The following is a 19826-nucleotide window of genomic DNA, read 5'->3' on the forward strand; positions in this document are numbered from 1 at the left end:
AGTAGTAGAGTATTAAAAAATATCATTTTTACTTTTAATCTTAGCTCCTCAGGAAGCTGAAATCAGAAGAATTTAAGTATGAGGGATGCCGAGAACAAAACATTTGTAAGACACCATCCTCCCCCCACCCCTCCCCCCCAAAAAAAACCACAAGAAAAAGTCAGAGTGGTACATGCCTGTTATTTCAGCTATAACAAGAAGCATAAATAGAACAATCGTGATCCAGTCAGGCCTAGACAGAATGCAAGACCATATCTCAAAAATAACTAGAGTAAAATGTTTCTGATACAGTACTTGTTTAACAAATATGAAACTCTAAGCTTAAACTGCAGTACTACCAAAAAATTGAAGGAAAAAATGTGCGATTATGTGTGTGCGTATCTCTCTATCATCTAGCTTTCTATGCATCTATCCAATCTGTGTGCGGTCTCTCTCTCTCTCTCTCTCTCTCTCTCTCTCTCTCTCTCTCTCTCTCTCTCTCTCTCTGTGTGTGTGTGTGTGTGTGTGTGTGTGTGTGTGTGTGTGTGCGTGTGTTCCAGAACAGACTCTGCTAACAACAACTCAGGCACCAGGAACAGATTTCTAAACAATAATGATTGTACCTATACATCAGGAAAGTTTGTAAAAAATTGCTTGGCTGCTGAGTCAGACACAAAAACTGCTTGAGAGAGAAATGAGTGGCAGAAATGCTTAAATAGGAGAAAAGGCAGTATAATTATGTAATCATCTTTCTCTGTCAGCATGAATGCAAACCAATTCTCAATCAAGAATTCACATTAGTACATAGATAGAATACCAACAGGTAAAAAGCCATGACCAAAATGAGTTTATCATATTAAATGTTTCTTACTACTCTTAAATTTGAACATGTAGTTACAGATTTAACATGATTACTGATTTTTCACTTTTTTCTCATGTATAAAAAGTTTATGAGGGGCTGGGGATATGGCCTAGTGGCAAGAGTGCCTGCCTCACATACATGAGGCCCTGGGTTCGATTCCCCAGCACTACATATACAGAAAACGGCCAGAAGTGGCGCTGTGGCTTAAGTGGCAGAGTGCTAGCTATGAGCAAAAAGAAGCCAGGGACAGTGCTCAGGCCCTGAGTCCAAGCCCCAGGAGTAGCAAAAAAAAAAAAAAAAGTTTATGAAAATATTTAGTAAGGTTCAACTAAATGTTAAAAAGTTAGATTGCAGTATTCATTTTAATAAAAATAATTTTAAGCATGGAGCCTATGGTTCACATCTGTAATCATTGCTACTCAGAAGTATAGGATCTGGGTATCACTATTCTAAACTAGTCCAGGCAGGAAAGACCATGAGATTCATTTTTAATTAACCACCAAAAAGCCAAATGTGGAGCTATGGCTCATCTGGTAGAGTGCTAGCCTTCAGCAAATGATCAGGGATAATGCCTAACCCCTGAGTTCAAGACCCAGGACTGGCCCCAGAAATTAATTTTGAAAGTGATTAACCATTTTAATGTACTTTTTAATTTCAAAAGAACACTTCTTAAGGCAGTGAGTATAATTTTCAGTGTGATTTTATTAATAGACTTTGGCAAATGTTAGAATAGCATTTTTGGTCCCTAAAATAATGGTACATTCTTTTTATTCATTAGAGTCTAGTTACTTGTGCATTTACCCTCTAATGGACATCCATGACCCTGTCATTATTCACCAATGCAGTTATTACTTTGCATGTGTTATCATAATCTCTCTGGTTCCATTTCCTGTTAAAGTCTTATTTTATTCCAGTATTATCTGATAAGATATGGGGTCAATTTTCTTATATTTTATGAGACTTGTTTTATGGTCTATTTTTAAGACTGTTCAATGGGCTTCTGAGAAGAATGTAAACTGTGCAACTCCAGTCTGAAAAATTCTGCAGATATTTGTTAGATCCAATTGATATTTGATACCATTTGAACCTGAGGCTACATTACTGAGTTTTTCTCTGTGTGATCTATCCATTGCTGAGAGTGGGGTGTTGCAGTCTCTAGCTATCATTGGGTTTAGCTCTATATGGGTTCTTCATTCTAATAGTGTTCATTTGACAGAGTTGGCTACCTTAGCATTTGGTGCATCTCTGTGAAGAATGTTTTCTTGGTGAAGAATTTCCTTTGCTAATATAAAGTGACCTTCTTTGTCTTTTATAAATGTGATTTGAAGTCTGCTTTTTTATTTATCAATATCACTACCCACTAACCCCTTGGAAGATGTATTCCAGCTTTTTGAAGTGTTTGTTTTGTCAGATTAGATGCTTCTCTTGTAGGGAACACATAGTTGTGTCTCGTCTTTTGATTCATCTTTCCATTCAATGTATTTTGAGTAGAGAACCTAATCCATTGAGATATATATATATATATATATATATATATATATATATATATATATATATTTTTTTTTTTTTTTTTTTTTTTTTTTGCCAGTCCTGGGCCTTGGTCTCAGGGCCTGAGCACTGTCCCTGGCTTCCTTTTTGCTCAAGGCTAGCACTCTACCACTTGAGCCACAGTGCCACTTCTGGCCATTTTCTATATATGTGGTGCTGGGGAATCGATCCCAGGGCTTCATGTATATGAGGCAAGCACTCTTGCCACTAGGCCATATTCCCAGCCCCTAATCCATTGATATTGACTGTCAGAACTGGGAAGTATGCAGCAATTCTTCTCATCTCCCCTCCCCCTAACTTTTAGTTTTGTTTCTTTTCCTGTCCCTCTGGAGTTTATCTACTCATTTGACAGTTTCTATTGTCTCCACTTCTTTTTTGTTTAAGATGGTCTTCTGCATGCAGGGCATCATTGAGTATCTTCCATACTGCTGGTTTAGTGGTAATACATGGTTTTAGTTTTAGTTTAATACAGATGTTTTTCTCTGCCTTTCAGTTATGAATGAAAGCTTTCCTGTGTAGGACATTTTCAGTGTCACTTTTTTACTTTCAGTGCTTGAAAGACATCATTCCAAGCTCTTGTTTTCTATGATAAATCTGCTGTGATTCTGATAGGTTTTCCCACATACTTGATCATTTCTTTCTTATGGCTTTCCTTATCTTTTCTTTGTTTTCTCAGTTTGGTGTTTATAGTATTATGTTTTGTACAAAGATTGTCTTCAGATCTTGCTTGTTAAGTGTTCTAACAGCCTCTTGTCTTCACTTTTCAAGATACTGGAAATTTTCTGCTAATAGTATGTTTAATGTTTCCTGTGTATTTAGCTATCTATATCTACTGTTATCTTCTTCAGTGTCCATAAGACATAGGTTTGGACTTTGGGGTCTGGAAGTTCTGGCAAACTTATTTCATTATTCTTGGATTTCATGTGTATGTCTGTTTCTTTCCTTTCTGTTGTATCTACTTTGTCTTCAAGCCCAGAAATACTGTTCCATATCATTGCTTCAGATACAGAGGGTTTTTACTTCATTTTTTATTTAATCTTTAATTCTACAGGATGATCATTTTTCAGAATTTCTATTTATTGAGATCCTTTTTAATATTTTACATTGTGTTACTTTAATAATATTAGCTGTGTATCTCTTTGAACTTCTTTAGGCATTTATATATGTTACATACATTTCATTTCGCTTTTTAATCTTTGTTCTCATTAAATTCCTTTATTGATTTTTTGTACAAACTTTATTCTTATGAAAGTTTCTTGTAAATGTCCTCTTTCATTTTATTGCACATTTTTGACAATCCTTTGGGCTCATTGTATAGAAATTCCTCCACTTCATTATTATTCTGTTTTTTTGTTGTACAATTTTTTTGTTTCCTGAGAGTATTATATTTCTGTTTGTTTTTTTTAATTTCTTGTGTTTCTGTGTTGGGATTACTAATTGGAGGAACTTTATTTGCTATGAGCCTTTAAATACCCAAAGTCTTCCTGATGGGTTATTCTCTCTGTATTCCCACTCAAAAAGGTGTTAAGTGAGTTGATAAATCAGTTCCCACTACAGGTTGTAGCATATCTCAGCTCTAATTCTTTTCTAATTAGAAACACAATGAGATATTTGCAGAGAATAAGATTCTATTGGTAGCTTTATCTTAACATCCAATCCTACTATTTATAGTGGGAAGGATCGTGGGAAGTGATATAATTTGATAATGAGCTGAAGAATAAGATATACTCATTGTTAATACATGGTTCAGTTTTGAGGAGAAGTGATGTCAGGAGTCATGTATGAGTAGAAAAGTTTACAGTAAGAAAAGGGTGATGTGGAATAGGTTAACAGAAGGAAGAGTGTGGTAAAGGAAATGGGAGGAAAAGAAAAAAAAAGACAAACTCAAGCATTTAGCCCAAATAACAATAAAATAATTGTGAAAGAAATAAAACAAAACAAACAAATTAGAACAATGACCACATACAACCACACACACAGAGAATCTAGAATCAGTCCATTTTCTTTCCTTGTTGAGGATACAATATTTTTTCCCCACTAAGTTCTTTCTTTAAAATGATCTGTACTTCCAGTCTCATGTTCTACTCTGTAATCAAGGTTTACTTGTACAATCCCTCTAGTAGGAGAATGTACCTACTGTCTCTCCTGACATCCTCTTACCTTTTAGTTGATGTTAGAGATCTTTGTGTACTGAATAAAGAACCACAAATAAAAATAATAAAAATTACTTGTGTTACCTGTCCTCATACTTGTGTAGTACTAGCCTCATCTATCATACTTAAAACAGTTTAAGGGCTTGGAACTATGTTCTGAGTAAGCATACATTCCTTCAATGTTAAGAGGAATTCTCTTTGGATAATCCTCTAAAACCAAGATGAGTCTCAACACATTTCTTGGATTCTTTAAGCATTGAAGACCATATATAATCTACTTTAGATTCCTACTTGGCTTCTTGCATTGACAAACCTGCCTATTTTGAGTTGGGCACAATCAAATGGTTCATTAGAAACTCAGCCTTTGGGTCTCACAACCCAATAACACTTTTCCATCATAAACATTTATAAGTGATAGTTTACTAATTAATATCATCAGCAGTGAATGGTATCCTTTCAATAGACACTCAGACCAATGTCCTGGGGACATTTTTATCCTCACACACTTACTAAATATAGCACATTTGAAAATCAACTATTATTTTGATTGAGTTTTTTTTGGAGGGGGGGGGCAGGAATTGTATGTTTTCTCCAAATGTTCTTTTTTTTTTTTTTTTTTTTTTTTTTTTTTTGCTAGTCCTGGGCCTTGGAATCAGGGCCTGAGCACTGTCCCTGGTTTCTCTTTGCTCAAGGCTAGCACTCTGCCACTTGAGCCACAGCACCACTTCTGGCCGTTTTCTATATATGTGGTGCTGGGGAATCGAACCCAGGGCTTCTTGTATACAAGTAACGCACTCTTGCCACTAGGCCATATTTCCAGCCCTTCACCAGATGTTCTATGTCTCTGATATAACATCTCCATTTAGTGATAGGTCAACTCAGAATATATATTTCACAAGGTAAGGTATGCTCAGAAAGCCTCACTTGTCAGGGGGAAATTATATATTCCACCTAACCCCATTCTATAATAAACTGTGATGTATGTATTTCTTCTGCTGAAGAAAAGATACCTATTCATTTGTCTTCACATTGACTCCTCAAAACTCCAGGGCCTAGTTTGCTGATGATCTTGCTAATTAAAAGTTATTCGAGTATGTGAGAGGCTACTGTAATTTTATGACCAGCTACATCAAACTCAAGTGGTTCATGCTACTCAATGGACACATCCGTTCTCAAAATGTAGGCAAAGGCTCTCCCCTTGGAAACTTGTTATCTTCACTAATTCTTGAGTTAACTCCACAGATCTAGAGATTTGGCCAATCAGACTAAAGAAACCTTAGGAGACATGAAGCATGAAAGCAAATCCAGGTACTAGTTAACTGACTGTATAGTTAAAATTCCATTCTCTGCTGAGACCAATTAGAATCAAGGTTCTAATGAATATTGCACCACCCAGATTGCCACAACTATTGTAGGGATTCAGCACTTAGCCACCATGACAGACTTAGCACAGTGGACAACATTCTGTTTCCAATACAGAAATGATCATCCCTTCTTGAGAAAATCTTGAGGTAGCTTGGAGGATGCCATCTCTTCTTGTATCTGTAAAAACTATACTAAATACATAAGGATTTGTTAATAAGTTAGAATTGTATTATAATCATTCAATATCAGAATGTGCCATAATACTGACACATATGTCATAATTTTTAGATTTAATATGTGATGACATCAAAATCTGAGAAAAATAAATTTCACTTAGAATAAACTATTTTTTTAGAATGAAAGTTAGAAAAATGCTTGGTAACTTTTTCTTTCCTTCATTTTTTTTTTTTTTTTTTTTTTTTGGTGGTAGTAGGGGTGGTGGTGACAAGACTCAGCTTGAACGCAGAGCCTCTTGCTTGTTTAGTAGATGCTGCATTGTTGCAGGCATGCATCTATCCCAGTATAGAGGGCTGGAGGCTCCATACTTCTTTTTCCAATGAAAAAGTAAACATGGCATTGCATTTGTTTATTCTAGATGACTATACCTAAATATATCAACATGAGATTTTCTATACTAATTTACTCACAAAAACAATGCCCTTTCCAAATCATCATTAAACACTGATCTTGACATTCCAGTGTGTGCAGAAGACAGTAAGCTCCTTGGTGACAAGACTCTAACACAGCAGCACTATGCTGGATTCTGGAATGCTATGGACTCTTCAGTGAAGTGACTACAATCTAAACACTACTGCAGCTCACAGTCAGCTCAGGCACCCTGTACAGATGTGCACAAAACAATGCTTGCAAGCACGAAGCGTATTCTGGCAGCTCTTTTGAGATACACAGCCAAGGAGTAAAATTCATGTCTTGGAGCTATGCTGGAAGTTTTAAAACAAATGGGCAGGGGTGGGGAGGGGATGAGGTATTATACATAGTACTTTACTTATGCCTTTTCTGTCATTGTTTATTTATTATTCAGATTCACACAGAATATAATTGAATTTAAAGCAAAATGGAAAATTGCCATTACTGTGGCTTTTAAAAGAAGCAAAACCTCCTTCCTATCTCAGTGATCTGCACTTCCTCTTATTTCCTACCCCAATGGTTGTCAGATAAGCAGACCTGTGAAATGCTCAGAAGGTAGATTTGATAACAAAGTGATGCTATGATTGGAATTCTTTAACCAGTACACACACACACACACACACACACACACACACACACACACACACACACAATTTTTCTGATAGAAAATGTAAATATTTGAAGTGATAACAATTTTAGTTATGATGGTGAAGCAAGATAAACACTAATTAATAATCTCAACTTCTTTAACTGTTTCCTTAATTTTTTATGGACCTTATTTATTCAATTCTCTACACATTTCCTAAATGTGCTGTTGCTTATATTTCCTCAGATTTGCTTTGTTAGAGCCACTGAAAGAATCATCTATGTGGATAGTCTTTTTGGTACTAATAGTCAAAACGTATCATTTTATCTTACCACCTCCCTAACAGTATGAATTAGAATTATTTCATCTATCTTCATCTGAGGCAAAACAGAGAGATAATTTGCCTATTCTTTCATTATATCTTAAAAGAAAAAGACAAACAAATGTGATTCTAGATATTTTTATATTCTTTTCATTTTGCTGAAAACTAACCTAATACACTAAAACAGATATTAATCAAAAATATGTTTTCTAAGACTTAGTCAACTTTTTCCCTTTTGTTTTATGTATGTTAACATTCATTCAAGGGAATTGGATAGGTGATTTTCTGCTAGGTTTCTTGGTAAAAAATGGTTTCAGTTATTTATATAAAACTATATTATCTATAACCAAGAAATCATCAATAAGAACTTAAAGGAAATGTTCTACACTTATTAATATAATAATTCCAAAATTTTTCAAGTACCTTATAACATGGTTTTATTGCTTTCTCAGATGAAAATTATTAAAGTATTAACCTCAATATAAATAATAGAATAGGTCAAAAATATGAAATTCTTTATAAGGTATTTATTGCCTCTTTTTCAACAACTGGCTACACTCTTAATTAATTTTAGATGTTTTTGAACATTCCTTCCTTTTTATAATTGGCTTTCTCTGGAAAAAAATACTCCTTTCTCTGTCTACTGTCTCCATAGAGTTTTGTTTGCCAGATAACTCCAAGAAGAATCAATAAGATCTAACGAATCATTTGCTATCAGAAGCAAAGGGGAGGATACCATTTGGATGACTAGAATCTTTTTTAAAAAATTTATTTATTAATTGAACACAAACTTTTTGACAAGGTGTTGTGCAAAAAGGGTACAGTTACATAGTAGGGTAGTGTGTACATTTCTTGTGATATCTTACGCCCTGTTTTTCTATCCCTTCTCTAGGTCAGGTAGACATATATACAATATACAATGTATCAAGAACATATACAGTAGCCACGTGGCCACACCCAAGAAAGTTCGCCTAGGGCTTTAAATGTAATGTCAATATTAGACCATATGTCGACAGTAGTCTTATATGAACGTACGCACATAGATTTTGAGCTATTGTATTCCCCTGAGAGGTCAATTTTTGACCTTTATATGTTGAGTAATTGTTTGGTTTTAGTTACATACTGTTTGGTCACTGCCCCAATCCTGTGAGGAATACTATTTGGCAAGCAGTTTTTGGTTTCACAGACTTGGTCTCTACTGTCTCTCCATCTCCCTTTGTTAACAGTCATATATCAGGGATATCATGCCCCTTTGTTTTCTGTGTTCTAGGCTTGTCTAGCTCAACATTATTTGTTCAAGTTCTGACCATTTCCCTGTGAATAACAATATTTCACCATTCCTAATTGCTATGTAGTATTCCATTGTGTATAAGTACCATATTTTTTGGATCCATTCGTCTGTGGAGGGGCATCTGGGTTGTTTCCATATTTTGTCTATTGTGAATTATGCCGTGATAAACATGGAAGTACAAATGTCTTTTTGATATCTTGGGGTTTGCTGTTTAGGATAGATGCCTAGGAGTGGTATGGCTGGGTCATAAGGTAGGTCTATATTGAGCTTTTTGAGAAACCTCCATACTGTTCTCCAATGTGGTTATACTAATTTGCATTCCCACCAACAATGGAGAAGGGTTCCTCTTTCCCGGCACCCCCTCCAGCATTTGTTGTTGCCTGAGTTCAGAGTATAGGCCATTCTAACTGGGGTGAGGTGGTATCTCAGAGTTGTTTTTATTTGCATTTTCCTTACTACCAGGGATGTTGAGCATTTCCTCATGTGTTTCTTTGCCATTTTTATATCTTCTCTTGTGAAGTCTCTCTTTAGCTCCTTTGCCCATTTCCTAATAGGTTTATTGGGCTTGGAGGGGCTTAGTTTTTTTAGTTCTCTGTAGATGACAGATATTAGGCCTTTGTCTGTTGCTGTGCTGGTAAATATCCTTTCCCATATCGTTGGCTGTCTTTCTATTTTGGTGGCTATGTCCTTAGCTGTGCAGAAACTTCTTAATTTGTAGTAGTCCCATTTATCAAGTCTTTCCCCTATTTGTTGTGCCCCTGGGACTCTATTCAGGAAGTTCCTTCCTGTGCCTATAAGTTCTATCGCCTTTCCTACTCTGTCCTTCAGTAGTTTGAAGGATTCAGGTCTGATATTGAGGTCCTTGATCCATTTTGAGTTGATCTTGGTGCATGGTGATAGGCATGGGTCTACTTTGAGTTTTCTGCATATGGTTGCCCAGTTCTCCCAGCACCAGTAGTTGAAGAGGCTATGTTTATTCCATTGTATGTCTTTAGCTCCTTTGTCGAATATCAGCTGACTGTAAGAGTGCGGTTTTATTTCTGGATCTTCAATTCTAATCCATTGGTCTTCTGATCTGTTCTTATACCAATACCATGCTGTTTTTGTTATGATGGCCTTGTAGTAGAGCTTGAAGTCTGGTATTGTGATACCTCCTGCACTGCTTTTTTTTTTTTTTTTTTTTGCCTAGAATTGCTTTGGCTATTCCAGGTTTTTTGCTGTTCCATATGAATTTATGGGTTGCTTTCTCTATTTCAGTGAAGAATATAGCTGGGATCTTGATGGGGATTGCATTGAATTTGTATAACAATTTGGGCAATATGGCCATTTTCTCTATATTGATACTGCCTACCCATGAGCATGGGAGGTCTTTCCATCTCCTTGTGTCTTCTTTGATTTCCCTTATTAGATTTTTATAGTTTTCATTAAATAGGTCCGTCACGTCCTTGGTTAAGTTGATCCCTAGGTACTTTATTCTTTTTTTGGCTACTGTAAATTGAATTGTTTCCATAATTTCCTTTTCTGTTTGTCTATTGCTGGTGTACAGAAAAGCTTCTGACTTTTGTGGATTGATTTTATATCCTGCTACTTTGCCAAATTGGTTTATTAGGTGTAGGTACTGAGTTTTTATTAGGTGGGTACTGAGTTTTTTGGGTCCTTCAGATATAAGATCATGTCGTCTGTGAATAGGGATAACTTGATTTCTTCCTTGCCGATGTGGAACCCTTTGATGTCCTCCTCTTGCCTTATTGCTATGGCTAGGGATTCCAGCACTATGTTGAAAAGAACTGGGGAGAGTGGTAATCCTTGTCTTGTTCCTGAGTTTAGGGGGAATGATTTAAGTTTCTCTCCATTTAATATGATATTAGCATTTGGTCTGTTGTATATGGTTTTTATTGTTTTGAGGAATGTTCCATCTATTCCTGTTCTCTCCAAAGCTTTTAATAGGTATGGATGTTGTATTTTGTCAAAGGCTTTTTGGGCATCGACTGAGATAACAATGTAATTCTTAATTTTAGATCTGTTTATGTGGTGAATTACGTTGATTGACTTATGGATGTTGAACGATCCTTGTGACTGTGGGATGAAGCCTACTTGGTCATGATGTATGATTTTCTTGATCAGTTTCTGGATCCTGTTAGCTAATATTTTATTGAGGAGCTTTGCGTCTGTGTTCGTTAGTAATATTGGTCTGTAGTTCTCTTTTTTTGGTGGGTCTTTGCCTGGTTTGGGAATGAGTATGATATTAGCTTCGTAGAATGAGTTTGGGATTTCTCCCTCTGTTTCTATTTCGTGGAAGAGTTTGAGGAGTATTGGTATTAGCTCATCACTAAAGGTTTTGTAGAATTCGTTGGTGAATCCATCTGGGCCTGGGCTTTTCTTTGTTGGGAGGTTCTTGATTACCTCCTGTATCTCACTGTAAGTTATTGATTTATTTAGTTGAATTATTTCTTCTTGGTTCAGTTTGGGCAGTTTGTACTTCTCTAAGAATTGATCCATTTCTGTAAAATTATTGTTTTTTTGCTGAATAGAGGTTTTGGAAATAGCTCCTTATGATTGTTTGAATATCGTGTGTACTTGTTGTAATTTTTCTGGTGGAGTCCTTGATTTTACGTATATGAGTCTCTTCTTTTTTTTGTAAGTCTTGTGAGGGGTCTGTCAATTTAATTCATTTTCTCAAAGAACCAGCTTTTAGTCTTATTTATTTGTTGAGTGGTCTTTCTATTTTCAATCAGATTTATCTCTTCTTTAATCTTTGTGATCTCTCCCCTCCTAGTCGTTTTAGATTCTGTCATTTATTGTTTCTCCAGTTGTTTTAGTTTCATCGTGAGATTATTCACCTGCTCTGCTTCCATTCTTTTAATGTGAGTGCTGAGGGCAATGATCTTGCCCCTCAGTACTGCCTTAGCTGTGTCCCATTGGTTTCTTTGTGATGTGTTTTCATTGTCATTGTGGATTATGAATTCGTTGATTTCATCTTTAATTTGGTCTGTGGCCCAAGTGTTGGATAACAGTGTGGGATTTAGCCTCCAAGAATGTGTATAGCCTCTGTGGTATCCTTTGTTGTTGAGGGTTACCTTTAATCCACTGTGATCAGATGTAATACATGGGATGACGTCAATACTTTTGTATTTGCTGAGGTTCTTTGTGTGGGCTATGACGTGGTCTATTTTGGAATATGATCCATGGACTGCTGAAAAGAAGGTGTATTGGGTCTCTGTAGGGTGGAAGATTCTGTATAGGTCTGTCAGATCCATTTGGGATATGGTGTTACTTAGGTCCTCAGCTCCCTTGCTAATCCTCTGGGTGTTGGATCTGTCTCTTGGAGACAGTGGGGTATTAAGGTCACCCACTATGATTGTGTTTGCATCTATCTTGTTCTGTAATTCTGTGAGAATTTGCTTGACATATGTAGGGCCTCTTTTGTTCGGTGAGTATACATTTATCACCGTGATGTCTTGATTCTGAATTTTTCCTTGTATTAATATGCAGTGTCCTTCTTTGTCTTTTTGAGTTGATTTTGATGAAAAGTCCAGCTTGTCTGAGATCAGGATGGCTACACCTGCCATTTTGGTAGGTGCATTTGCTTGGTAGATCTTGCTCCATCCTTTCATTCGGAGCCTGTTTTTGTCTCTTGCTGTGAGGTGGGTCTCTTGTAGGCAGCAGATGTCAACTTTTTGTTTGTGGATCCAACCTTCCAGTCTGCTCCTCTTTATCGGAGAGTTTAAACCATTTATATTGAAAGAGATCAAGGATAAGGGTGTTTTTTCTCCTTCCATTTTCTTGTTGGGCTGTTTTTTCCTCTTTTTTTTTCTTTCTTGTCTTTAGTGAGCTGTTCTTTCTGTTGGACTTTGGCTATTGTAGTTTCTTTCTGTTTCTGTGTGTGTGTCTTGTACGATCTCTGTTGGATGGGGCTCCCCTCTTAGAATTCGCTGTAGGGCTGGTTTTTTATTCACATACTCCTTTAGCTCCTCTTTGGTGTGGAAAGATCTGGTTTTCCCTTCGAATGTGAACTCCAATTTCTCTGGATATTTGATCCGAGGTTGCATATTGTTAGCCTTAAGTACTTGGATGGTGTTCTTCCACCCACTTCATGCTTGGTAACTTTGTGTGGATAGGTCAGCTGTTATTCGAATCCTCTTCCCATTGTAGAAAATTTCTTTCTTCGCTTTGGCTGAATTCAGAATTTGCTCTTTAATCTTGAGGTCTGAAGTCTTGAATATTATGTGCCTTGGGGTGGCTTTTCTGGGATCTGGCCTGCCAGGTGTCCTATAGGCTTTGGTTACCTGGGTGGGGTCCCCTGTGAGATTGGGGAAGTTTTCTGCAATAACTTTATTGAGAACATGATTAAGCCCTCTGTTCTGGTATTCGGCTCCTTCTTCTATTCCAATTATGAGCAGATTATATCTCTTGTCTTTGTCCATTAGTTCCTGGATTAGTCTGCCATGAAGCTTCACCATTTCTTGGAGTGTGGTCACTTCCTGGTTGTTGTCGGCTGCTTCATCATCCAGGTGAGAGATTCTGGATTCTGTATGGTCAACTCTTTGTGTTATGGTTTCAATTGTGGAGTTTATGGATGTCAGAGAGCTATTTATGGTTGTCAGATCAGCTCTGATCGTGGAAATTTCTTCCTTTAAAGAGTTGTATTTTAAATCTATTTTGTCATGCATTTCAAGTCTCAGGATGTTAAGATTTTCTTTAAAGGAGACTTGGATTGTATCCATTTTTGCTTCCATTTCTTTCTTGGCTTCCTGGGTGTCCTTCAAGATTTCCGCTCTAAACTCCTGGAATTGTTTTCTGATTTCATTTCTGACGCTTTCCATCATTCCTGTTAACATGGCCTCATTTGCTTTTTTATTCTCCATCTCCTCTTCAGTTGTGCTACTTTTTGGAGCTGGCGAGTTGGCTTGCTCTTTAATGAACTGTGTTATGTTTCTTTGTGATTTGTGCATCTGGAGATCTGTGGGTGGCTTCTCAGGTTTGGTTTATAGCTCTGCCCTCCCTCCTGTGTAGGTGCATCTACCAAAGCAGGTGCTACAACTGTGGCCCCGCCCACCTGTGCGGGGTACGCCTACCAGAGTGGGTGCTCTCACTGGGGGCTCTGCCCACCTGTGCGCTGTGCGCCCGCTACAACAGGCTCTGGCGCTGTGGCCCTATCCACTTTAGCGGGGTACGCCTCCCAGAGCAAGCCCTGGGTTGTTGGGTTGTGTTTGCACCCTCCTGCGTGTCCATTGTGGGGGGCGGTATGTGTGGGGCCCAGTGGGATCAACTGTCTGGGTGCAGATTGGCGCCCTCAGACCTCGCCTCCGCTGCGAGGGGGAGGTGTGATCAGGCCCAGGTGTCCCTGCTGTGCTGGTATTGCCCACCAGCACCTGTGATTTTAGTTGTAAGAGTCCGTGAGGTCCAGGCGCCTAGGGTGGGGCTTGCACTGCGGGCCATCCCCCCGGCCCCTGTTGGGAAGGGGGCAGGGCCGATTAGGCCCATTCAGTATCCTGTGTGGCCTTGGGGCTGCTCCGCCCTTCCCCTGCTAAATTGACTTCCCAGTGCCTGATGGGAGCTTCCTGCCTGATTTGGAGGTTCTTTGTTCCCTCGGGGTGGGGAGGGGTAGGGAGGGAGATCTAGCTTCTTTGCAGGGCTTGGGTCTCTGATAGCTGGTCTCCCGTTGGGTTGAGGGGGTAATGGGGGACTCACTGATCCTGGATTGTGTGTGTGTCCCGTGCAGCTGTTGGTCCTTCAGGGGGTGGCGAAGTGTCGTGGTAGCATCCCCGGTTCCCCCCTTCTGCCACGCTGGGTTCCCCAGCCGCCGTCCATCCGAACCCAGTGTGGACCCGAACTTCTCATCACCACCATCATATGTCTTGGCCCGCACCCTCCCTAGTGACTGTGGGGTCTCCTGCTGTCTGGATTCTGCGCTCCCGGCAGCTTGTCTGCCGATTGCCGGGTTCCCCTTTCCCAGCCTGGCCCTATTCGGGCCAGGGTTGGCTGGTGGGGGGGGGGAGGGTGCCAGGGAGATTCTCCAGCTCCGTGTAGGTTTTCGGCTCTTCTTTTTTACTCCTTTGTGTTTTCCTGCATATCTCCACTGCTTCTGGCTGCTGGTTTTGTTGGGTTCTTGATGGTGTGTTGGGTGTTGGAGTTCCCAGCTCGCTATTCAGTTGGAGCGAGTTGGGGTGCCTCCCTACTGTGTCAGCGCCATCTTTCTCAGAAATTCGACTAGAATCTTGAAGACAGAAGTTACTGGAGAAATTTAGGTGATATTTTTTAATTATTTTTACAAGTGTATCCTCTGCTACACAGTTCTTTTGTTGAAAATGTTCTGCCAGCTTGTGTCAAGACATTTACCCAGATTAATGATGATTTCCTCACACATTGGATAAACTGAATTATCAATCAGAACTTTTACACACACCTAATCAGATTTCTCATTTACTTTACAGTTAATTAAGTTTTTATTTGCCCTAGTGGTTAAGATATTCCCCTCTGTGCTACCTTGTTCTGAAAGGAGATCTTTTCCACCAAATCTTGGGTATTCACTTGAAACTGGAACTTGACTTTTGGTTAGCTGTTGTTGTTTGTGAAAAGTTTATATTCCTTTGAAATGTGCTTAGTCCTAACGTGTTAAGAGAAAATGGCACTCTTGTCTCTGAGAGCCAATATGATGCCAAACACTGTATTAACTCTAGTTTGAGTGTTATGTATTTTTTATGACTCTCTGAAGGCCATCAATATGTAAGGTTTTGGCTGTCAGGGTAACAGTATTTGAAGTTCTGTAAACTTTTAAAAGGTGAGGACTTTTAAAGAGAGAATCTAAGCCCTTGAACAAGGTTACATGCCCTTCAAAGCAGTAACAGGATCTCTGTCTCTGTCTCCATCTCTGTTTCGGTCTCTCTCTGTCTGTCTCAATCTGTGTCTATCAGTCTCTCCCTCTGTCTCTCTTTTTCAGGAGGAGTATATATGTATCAGAGGCAATGAAGGAACAATCATAGTAAATGAGCAAATACCAAATGGTAATGGTTTTATAATGGTGATGGCTCTATCTACCATTAGGGAAAAAAAAGATGACAATGAAGATGAAGAGGAAGAGGAAGAAGAGGGAGAAAGAGAAGGAGGAGGGGAAGGAGAATGAGGAGGAGGAGGAGGAGGAGGAGGTAATGTTTGGAGGTAAAACTATGTATATATGTATAGATACAAGCAGATGGGTGTACTCACAGAAAGGCAAACAAGTCAACATGTATCACATGACATCACATACAAATATTCTTTTTTTTTCTCAAATTTTTATTATCAAACTGATGTACAGAGAGGTTACAGTTTCATACGTTGGGCATTGGATACATTTCTTGTACTGTTTGTTACCTTGTCCCTCATGCCCCCCGCCCTCCCCCCCCTTCCCTCCCCCCCCAGGTGTTCAGTTCACTTACACCAAACAGTTTTCCAAGTATTGCTTTTGTAGTTGTTTCTCTTTTTTTACCCTGTGTCTCTCAAATTTGGTATTCCCTTTGAATTTCCTACTTCCAGTACCAGTAAACACGGTTTCCAATATACTCAGATAAGATTACAGAGATAGTGTAGGTACAACCATAGGAAGGTGATACAAGAACATCATCAATAATAGAAACTACACATACACATAGGACGTTGAAAGTAGTTACAACTGTGATATATCAATTGTTTCCATAACATGGAGTTCATTTCACTTAGCATCATCTTATGTGTTCATAAGGGCCTTGTGATGCTCTGCTATGGCTTGCCTAAACCTGTACTAATTATTCCCAATAAGGGAGGCCATAGAGTCCATGTTTCTTTGGGTCTGGCTCACTTCACTTAGTATAACTTTTTCCAAGGCCTTCCATTTCCGTACAAATGGAACAATGTCATTCTTTCTGATAGAGGCATAAAATTCCATTGTGTATATGTACCACATTTTCCTGATCCATTCATCTATGGAGGGGCATCTGGGTTGGTTCCAGATTCTCGCTATGACAAATTGTGCTGCGATGAACATCACATACAAATATTCTTCAAGAAATTTTAAAACACAGGCAATATTTGCTTTACAGAAAGGTTGTCACATTCCTCAGGGCATTGTGGATGCCTATTCTAAATCCATTACCCAACTTCATTACATAGCAGCCATGTGGATTGAATAGGACTTACAAATTGAATAGGACTTTCAAATTAAGGAACAGTCTCTCACTGGCTTCAACTAGCAACATAGTCACTCTCCTTGACAAAAGTTGATTCAGTAAAAGACACTAGCCAAAGCCAGTAGATCAATATTTTGCAATAAGTTGAATAATTTGTAATTATTATGAGGCTAAATTCCTTTTTCAAATATCATCATGGGAATTGACAGTCTGTGGCCATACCACCCTGAACGCGTCCGATCTCATCCGATCTCGCCTGATCTCAGAAGCTAAGCAGGGTCGGGCCTGGTTAGTATTTGGATGGGAATTGACAGCAACTACCTTTCTTCTGAAAAAAAGAAACTCTTTGCAGTTGAAGAATAGTCTTATACCAGCAGCACAGGAGCTATATTTTAGAGGGTAAAAATTTTCAGACATTTTAGGGGCTTTTTCCAATAATCTATTGCTCTTAGAACATGTAAAAATTCATGTTAAGGTGATGGGACCATGTGTTCCTAGGGTGTATATGTTTTAATCGCAAGGCAAATACTGGGAGAAAACAAATAGCCCCATAAGTATTATAACTTTTTGCAAGTACAAACCATTAAAACAATGTAAAATTCAGCAGAATAATAAAATGTTAAAGTAAGACTGGAACTTAGAGAACAATAAATCTAAACTCTTCATTTTAATGAAAAATAAAAGTAATTATTTAAAGCTATATAATTCAATAGCATAATTCAGAATAAAGTGAGGTTTTGATGATGTGCTTAATTCAATTCATCATGTGTTGTTTTCAGAAAACATATATCAATGTCTTGACTAAGTATATAACCTTGTATCACCTATATAGACAAATTATAAATAAAAATTTAGGTTAATTAGAAAAACAGTCTAATTTTTAATTACCTTGACTAATGGCTAACAGGATTAGGAACTTTAAAACTGTCCACATTAGGGCTGGGGATATAGCCTAGTGGCAAAGTGCCTGCCTCGGATACACCAGGCCTTAGGTTCGATTCCCCAGCACCACATATACAGAAAACGGCCAGAAGCGGCGCTGTGGCTCAAGTGGCAGAGTGCTAGCCTTGAGCGGGAAGAAGCCAGGGACAGTGCTCAGGCCCTGAGTCCAAGGCCCAGGACTGGCAAAAAAAAAAAAACTGTCCACATTAAATTATTATACTTGGCTTTTATTATGCATAAACTATCATTCATATAAAATTAATGTATAGAATCTTAGTATAGACACTTGCCTATTAAATTCTAATATACATAATGTAGACATCAAACCTGGGCTGAAGTCTGGCAGAGCTACACTGCAATTGGTAGTTGTCACAGACTAGGTTAAAATATTCATATTTCCAATAATATAAGCTAATTATCTGAAATAATATATAGTAACCACATTCATTGTCTTACCATGCCAACATCTAGAACTGTATATCAAATATTTCCTTCATTTTCTGACATTATATGAAGAGAAGCATAATAAATATCATAACATTCTTTGACTTAATTTAGGGATATGCAGTTGCCTACACATTAGCCAGCAGTATTGTTGTCATGGCTCTAATTCAGAAGCAAAAATTAGCTGAATATCATCATACTGAACATACCCAAGAATATCTCGTATGATTTATTAGTAGGAAATCAGGACTTCTTCATTTGTAACGTCACAACTACCTTTTCTAAACATTCGATTTCAAGTACTTTTATGTTCTCTTGTATGCCCTTCTAAAGTTCCTGCTATGATTAGTTGGGATCCAAGATCATAATGTACTTCTTCGCCGAAGCTTTTTTTCTGCTTCAAAAATAATTAAAATACTAAGCACTGAGTTAGGTGGTGTAAACAGAGTATGCTACCTGTCCTTATATGAGTGAAGCAGATAGTTGTGTTTGGTGAAACAAAGCTTCAATCTGAAGACATATTGAGGAAACCTACATCAGAGACAGCAGAAGCCAACAGCAGAAGATTATGAAGTATGAGAAGATGTGAGAAGGTGAACAAAAGAAGAGAAAATAGCAATGAAATTTAGAGTAGCGCATGGGAAAGACACATTGATGCTGTGGACACACAAAAAGTGCACATCAGGACAAAGGAACAAGAATTTCAGCTGTCAGCAGTGTGTGCCATGACATCAGCTTTTCTTTTGATTAGAATTAAGCTATTTTTAAAGCTTTTCCTGAAATAATCCTTTTTGCTCATTATATCCCACCTCACCTGTCTTCTCTCAAACCATTTTCATATCTGCTAAAAGATTGTTCAGCAAATTATACAAATAACATATAAAACTTAATAATATTTTAACCTCATTAAAAATAGGGTCCCATACATTAAAAAATAAAGAAACAGGAAGATGAATATATCCTGTATAACAGATGTGTGCTAGTGGTATTGGGGAAGAGGAAAACGGGAACCAAAAAGGTGAAGGTGAGGGCTGGGGAAATGGCCTAGTGGAGAGAGAGCTTGCCTAGTATACATGAGGCCCTAGGTTCGATTCCCCAGCACCACATATACAGAAAACGGCCAGAAGTGGTGCTGTGGCTCAAGTGGCAGAGTGCTAGCCTTGAGCAAAAAGGAAGCCAGGGACAGTGCTCAGGCCCTGAGTCCAAGGCCCAGGACTGGCCAAAAAAAAACCCCAAAAAGGTGAAGGTGAAAAAATATGATCAAAATACTTGGTGTACATATATGAAATGGAATAATGAAGCTTGTTAAAATTGGTTAGGAAAGGAGGAGAGGAGAGGTTGACACAGGATGGTGTAGAAGATGAGTATGATTCAGGTACACTGTATGCATGTATAGGCATGACAAGATGAAAACACCTAGGACAACTAATTAATTCAATAAAAATATTATGGGGAAGAATTGGCTACAGACTTTGATAGACCCTCACTAAAAATATATAGATAGCTAATATTAATGTAAAAAGAAGTCATCAAGGAGTTGCA

This window comes from Perognathus longimembris, chromosome 5 (assembly GCF_023159225.1).
Source record: "Perognathus longimembris pacificus isolate PPM17 chromosome 5, ASM2315922v1, whole genome shotgun sequence".
In the NCBI taxonomy this organism is placed as follows: Eukaryota; Metazoa; Chordata; class Mammalia; order Rodentia; family Heteromyidae; genus Perognathus; species Perognathus longimembris.